At 50.6% G+C, this 6,477-nt stretch overlaps 1 pseudogene; it reads right to left on the minus strand.

Annotated features, from left to right (window-relative positions):
* Positions 1 to 2,344: 2,344 nt before the first annotated feature.
* LOC102514503 lies at positions 2,345 to 5,430 on the minus strand (annotated as a pseudogene).
* Between the last annotated feature and the right edge of the window lie 1,047 nt (positions 5,431 to 6,477).

Raw genomic sequence — 6,477 nt, forward strand, 5'->3', positions numbered from 1 at the left:
ACTGCCTGTCACCGAGGCCCCTGCTAGGGGGGGCAATCAGAGGCACCCCTCGGGGGCGGGGCCCTGACCCGAGGGGAGCTAGCGTGGCGTGGCGGGTGGAGAGGGGACTCTTCCCACTGCACTGACATCCACCCCTCCCCTTCCCCACCACTTGCCTCCCAGCGGCCATGTGGCTCAGACTAGGAGCTGGTTGACCCGTCACGGAGCCGGGAGAGCTGATTGGATGCCCGCGGGAGAGGAGAGACTTGGTACCTGCCCCGGGAAATGCACCCCACCCGTCCGACCTCCTGGGGCCGCCCCCTAGCCCCCCAGCCAGGCGCCCTGACGGCCCCGGCTTTCCCTGAGCTAAAGGCACTTCCAGCACCAGCCAGCAGGGGCCGACAGGGAGGCGGGCTTGTGCTTCTGAAATTGGTCCTCCCTCCCCTGCCCTGAGTACAGACTCAGCGTTTGGGACCTGGGGACACAGTCACCAACCAAGTAGTCCTAGGACGTCTCCCTCTCTCTCACTCCTAAAATCCAGCCCCATCAGGAGCCCCACCCCCACCTCCAAACCTACCAATTTGTCTCTATCTCTGCCTGGTCCAAGCCACTGTCATCTCTGCCCAGGGGAGACCACAGCTACCTCCAAACTAGTCTCCCTGCTTCACTCTGGCTGCCCCCGCCCCAGTCCATTCTCTTCATGGCAACAAGAGTGATCTTTCAAAAATGAAAACCAGATCACCTCATTAACCCCTGCCTCCGACCAGTGACTTTCTTGGCATTTAGAATAAAATGCAAACTGTGTATCAACCCCGCGCGGCCTGGATGCCCTTCTCCATCCTCCATTTTCATCTCTCACTGCAACCTTGTCATGCCCACTACACTGCAGACCTGTGCTGTCCAATATAAGGTCATTGGCCACAGTGGCTATTTAAATTTAAATCGATTATAATAAAAATAAACATTCAGTTCTACAGTCACATTTGCCACATTTCAAATGCTCATAGTCACATGTGGTTGTGGCTACCACATTGAACCACACAGATATAGAACTTTTCCATCATAGCAGAGAATACTATTGGACAGCCCAGCACTAGACGTTCTGAACACATTTCATTCTCTCCAACATTGCATGTTCTCTTCCATTGCCTCCAAGCCTTTGCACAAGCTGTTGCATCTATCAGGAACACACACACACACACACACACACACACACAGTCCTTGCTTTAGCCAATTCCTACCCATCCTTCACCTCTCTGTTTCAGGGTTTTTTTTGGGGGGGGAGGGTAATTAGGTTTATTTATTTTTAGAGGAGGTACTGGGGATTGAACCAAGGACCTCCTGCATGCTAAGCATGTTCTCTACCACTTGAGCTATACCCTCTTTATTTAAACATCACTTCCTCTCTGAGTAACCTTTCCTAGACCCTGGACTGGGCTGGGGGATCCCCGCTCTGTGTTCCATGACACTTTGTGTTTCTCTGATCATACGTAACTCTTCATTATTGCTAACATTTATTTCATTGTCTGGCTTCATCTTTAACAGTAACGAATGCCTACTGAGCAGTCACTAGGTACCAGACGCCGTGCTAAGTGCTTTCCATGTAACTAGCAGAGCAACCTTATTTCACAGATGAGGGAACTGCAGCTGGGAAAGGCAGGACACCCTGTTCAAGGCCACGTGGCTGGAAGGTGACAAAGCAAGGATTCAAATCCAGAGCCACAACCTAGCCACCATGCTCTCCAAGAGGCAAGATCTTGCTCTTTTTGCTGGATCCTCAGCACCTAGGACAGTGTCCAGCCCCCAACTGATGCTCAAGAAGGCTTTGAATTATAATCATAATGCAGAGGGCATTACTTTGCTTTGGGGGGAAAATTAAAGAGTAAGTGGAGACCCTCAAGTTGTTCAGAGGCAATACCACATCAGGTGACACTGGCAAATGGGCAGACAACCCTAACTGCAAATGAAGTTTATTAAAAGTTCTCAGATGATCATTCATCAGGAAAATGCAAATCAAAACCCACAGTGAGAGAGCACCTGGCACCCACTAGGATAGCTATAATTAAAAAGACGTAATAATAAGTGTTGGTGAGCATATGGAGAAGTGAGAACCCTTCTACACCACTGGTGGGTTATAACATGGTGCAGTCACTTTGGAAAACAGTCTGGCTGAGCCTCAAAAAAATTAAACATAAAGTTACCATGTGACTCAGCAATTCCACTCAAAAGAAATGGAAACATATGTCCACACAAGTACTTGTACACAAATGTTTACAGCAGCATTATTTATAATAGCCAAGTGGAATCCACCCAAATGTCCATCAGCTGGTGAATGGATAAATAAAATATAGTCTCTCTGTACAATGAAATATTATCCAGCCACAAAAAGGAATGGAATAGTGATACAGGCTACAACATGGATGAACTTGAAAAACTTAGGCTAAGTGAAAGATACCAGTCACAAAAGACTTCATATGGCATGGTTTAATTTATATGAAATGTCCAGAATAGGAGTCTCTGCAGAGACAGAAAGTAGGTAAGTGGTTACCGAGGGCAATGGGATTTAGGAGGTAATTGGGAGCCAAAAGCCACAGGGCTCCTTTTAGGGGTGATGACAGTGTTCTAAATTTGATTGTGATGATGGTTGTCAATATGCCAAAGACCACTGAATTGTACACTTTAAATTGGCAAACTATGTGTGAATTTTATCTTGAAAAAAAAAAAAAGGCCTCCAAGCAGAGAAGAATGCTTGTGTTTTTAGTTGGAAATGAATCAAGCAGAGAAACAAAACTGTCAATCCCAATGCCATTGGACTCGTATTTCAAAAAGCTTCATGCAGTCCTGTCTCCATGCAAGGAAAATCTCCCCCACGCAGGCTTTTTTTTTATTTCCAATAAGATGGGCAATGACTTATTTAAAGCATCAAAAATAACATTTTACAGATAGGGAACCATAACATTATACAACCAATTATAGCTGTAAAATCTCAAACATTCAGGCACTGCTTTATTTAATTCATCAAAAACAAAGTTTTAAGGAAAAGGAACTGTAACAAGCAAATGTATAGCTGCAAATTTTCTTTTCCCATCAATATTAATTCTCTCTAAAATATTCTGGGACTACTTTGCGGTTTCCAAGCAAAACTAAAATTTGTTGGACAGTTGCTCAGCCTCATTATAAGAATGAAAACAGTTTGCAGAACAATTTTGTTTAATGCTAACAAATAACTAAAAAATGTGGTTATCTCTAACAAATAACTCCAACATCTACTGGAACAGCCCAGCCTATGCACACTGTCATGAACATTTCACTGTGAACACAGCTGCTCTCGTCCTGCCATCACAGATGACATGTACCGTGGCAGGGGTCAAATGTCGGAAGCTGTTCAGACACCTAAGAAGTCATCCTTAACAGAAAGAACTACAGTAGGTGAGCAACTCAAATAAACGGGTCTGCCTCTGCCAGAGCCCCCCTCCCCACCCCCACCCCGAGAGTGGGCGTTGCATCCACTCTGTAAAGAAGGCCCGCCAGCTCCCTAGTTCTTCATCGGGAACTTAGAACGCACAGCTAGATAGAAACGCTGTTCTTTCAGAACCCTCAGCCACCAAAACCCTACTAAACCGCCCTGGGGTTCTTCGAGCCGTAGTGCGCCTCACAGGCGGCCACGTAGGCAGACTCTGGGAAGAAGTCGTGGTATTCCGCTAAGAAGCTCAGAAAGAGAGCAAAGTGCTTCAGCGAAGCCTTCAGATTCTTCTCAGAAAAGGACATGTTTCCAAGGATTTCTGGAAGCTTCACGAACAATCGCAGCAAGTGTTGAGCCCCATAAATGTAAGATGGTGGAGGTGGCCGGTCACCTGGCGGGGTAACTGTCGGGTACCAGTTTCCAGGAGAGGGCCTCGTTTGTTTCATTAGTTCCTCTGCCTCCGAAGCCAGCAAACGCGGTACTCGCTTCCCGGCTAGGGGTCGGGGGAACGGGCGAGGACGACCTGCTGTGCGCAGGGGTCTCTCCCGCGGGCGCAGAAGCAGGCGGGCGAGCTGGCGGACGCGCCCTGCCGCCGGCGCTGGGGCTGAGCCAGGCGCCGCTCCCGCGCCCGGGCAGCCTGCCGCACCCGGCAGGGTGGCGCGTGCACCGCCTCGGGGGCTGCAGGGCTTCCGGCTCGGCTTCGCGCCTTCCGGGGATAGCTGGCTCACCTGCGGCTGGCCGGCCTTCTGTGGCCTGTGGCGTGGAGGGGCTCAGCAAAGGCGGGCTTGGAGAGAGCTCCTCCTGCTTCCTGTGAGTGTTGGTGGCGCTTTCCTTACCCGGAAGAAAAAAACTGGGTGAAGTCACCTTTTTATACTGAACTTGTTCGTATGGGTAGAGCAAAACCAGTGGGAGAGTGTAATCAAAGGTTATTCTTAATCCATCCGCCATCTCCTTACAAAGGTGAGCGTTCTTCTCTGCTGGGATGTAATGGACGTTCGTGCTGGCGTGCGGCCCGGCGTGGCGGTGGCGAGGCCTCCGTCTGGCTGAAAAGGCCGCATGGACAGCGGAACGCTTCACGTAGATTCCAGAATTGTTATGACGCTGGTCTGGCTCGGGAGCTTCACTAACCGTCTCCTCCCGTTGACGTGGTAGCAGCCATCCTCCAGCTGCCGCTTCAGGACTGCAGGGATTGCGACGGTTGCCGATCTTCCTTGCATGCGCCTTTCTGCGCGCAGCTCTGGCTCTCCCTGCACTTCAGGATCACTCTCTTCACTTATTTCTCCATCCTTTTCTCCACCACTGTCATCCTCTTCTTCAGCGGGGAGGCTTTTTAAGACAGAGTCTATGCCAGGCGGCCGGCAGCGCTTCCTTTCTCCGTGTGCTTCTCAGGCGAGCTACAGCTTTTCTTGCCAGTTTACATGTCGTCTCCGATCTTCATCGCTGTCACGAAGCACGTGGTCTTCAGCTGCCCATCCATCCCAGCTGCTGTGCCACCCGTTAAAATGGGTCACATATTCCGGGATCTTTCTGCCTTTTTCGTCTTCCCCAGCAATGACACCGACAACCTGGGTCGGCCGGTCAGGGGAGCCCGCGCGGCGCTAGGCTGCGCAGCGTGAGGAGAGATTTGACCCGAAGGCGGAGGCCGGGAGCGAGCGGCCCCGTGGGACGCGCGGCCCCGGGTGCCCTCGCGCGCAAACCGACGCCGCGGCCCCAGCCTCGCGGCACTGCGGCCCCCTCCCCCAAGCAGTCTTGAGGCGCCATCTTTCCATTTCGCTTCGCACTTAGTAACTTTTCATAAAGGCATTTTTTTCTGCCTAAATTTATCTTCAGAACCAATTTTGATGAAAACAAGATAGAGGCCCAAAAAAATGTGCAGCAGAGATGTCCTTTGGAGAAAACCAAGTGTCAGCGGTGGGAAGGCAACTTCCTATTCTATGTGTACCATTTGTACTGTTTGAATTTTTTTTACCACTAGCTTAAAAAAAACCCCACCAAATATGACATCTCTTGCAGAGTTAAAAATCCAACTCAGCTGTGTGCAAGACATGTCCAAAGTCTGTGCATAATTAATGTAAATTCTAACAAGAGGTGGGAGAGAGGGGTTCAGAGTCCAGAAGATGTGAACTGCTCTGGCCTTGGAGGAAGTTGGGGGAAGCGAGTGGACAAGCCAGAGCCGCACCTTTGCTTCTCCCAAAACTTGGTCCAGAGCCTGGGCTGGGCCTTATGTACTGGCCAGGCGCAGCCTCTCTGAGCAGCTTTGTGTCTGAGACTGACAGAGAAGAAACAGAAATAAGCCAGCTTTGTGGGGAGGGTATAGCTCAGCGGTGGAGTGCAGTGCTTAGCATGCACCAGGTCCTGGGCTCATACTGGGACAGAAAAATACTAGCTGAGGTGGCTTTGACCCTTAGAGGCCACTGAGGCCAAGAGTAACTCCTGCAGGAGAAGGGGACCAAAGTCCTGCTGGCGCAGGTGGATCCTGCCTGGCCTGGGAGAGTTCTAACTCTTAGGGAACATGAGCTGCCTCTTCCCACACCGCCTCTGCACCCCAGAGGCCACTGCTCAGGCAGGCAAGGATATGGAGCCCTTCTCCCAGGATTCAGAATAGCCAGAGCCAGGCCCCTGGCCAAATCTGAAAGCCCAGCCTCAAGTCCATAGCCTCTGGGGAATTTTTCCAAACTTGGGCTGAAGCTGGGCCCATCCTCAACAGTCCCTCTGTTGTCTAATGAATATCTAATGGATGTCTGATTTTACCACTGAAATGACCGGGAGAGAAGGATATTCTGTCATCTGGGAGGCAAGAATAGAGAAATGAAAGGGGGGTGGGGAGGCGGAGTAGAGAACAGATGGGGTAGAGAGGAAGCGCTGGTCAAGACCACTAAGAGACACAGCCTGAGGCCAGAGATCCAGACAGGCAGGCCAGAACCAGTGACAGCGACAGGAGGAAGACCAGACTCAGGCAGAGTCAGCCTGGGCCAAGGAAGCATCAGCACGACCCGGAATGCGTCGGCGGTTGAACCAAAGAACCAATGGTCCAG

Source organism: Camelus ferus, chromosome 16 (assembly GCF_009834535.1).
Source record: "Camelus ferus isolate YT-003-E chromosome 16, BCGSAC_Cfer_1.0, whole genome shotgun sequence".
In the NCBI taxonomy this organism is placed as follows: Eukaryota; Metazoa; Chordata; class Mammalia; order Artiodactyla; family Camelidae; genus Camelus; species Camelus ferus.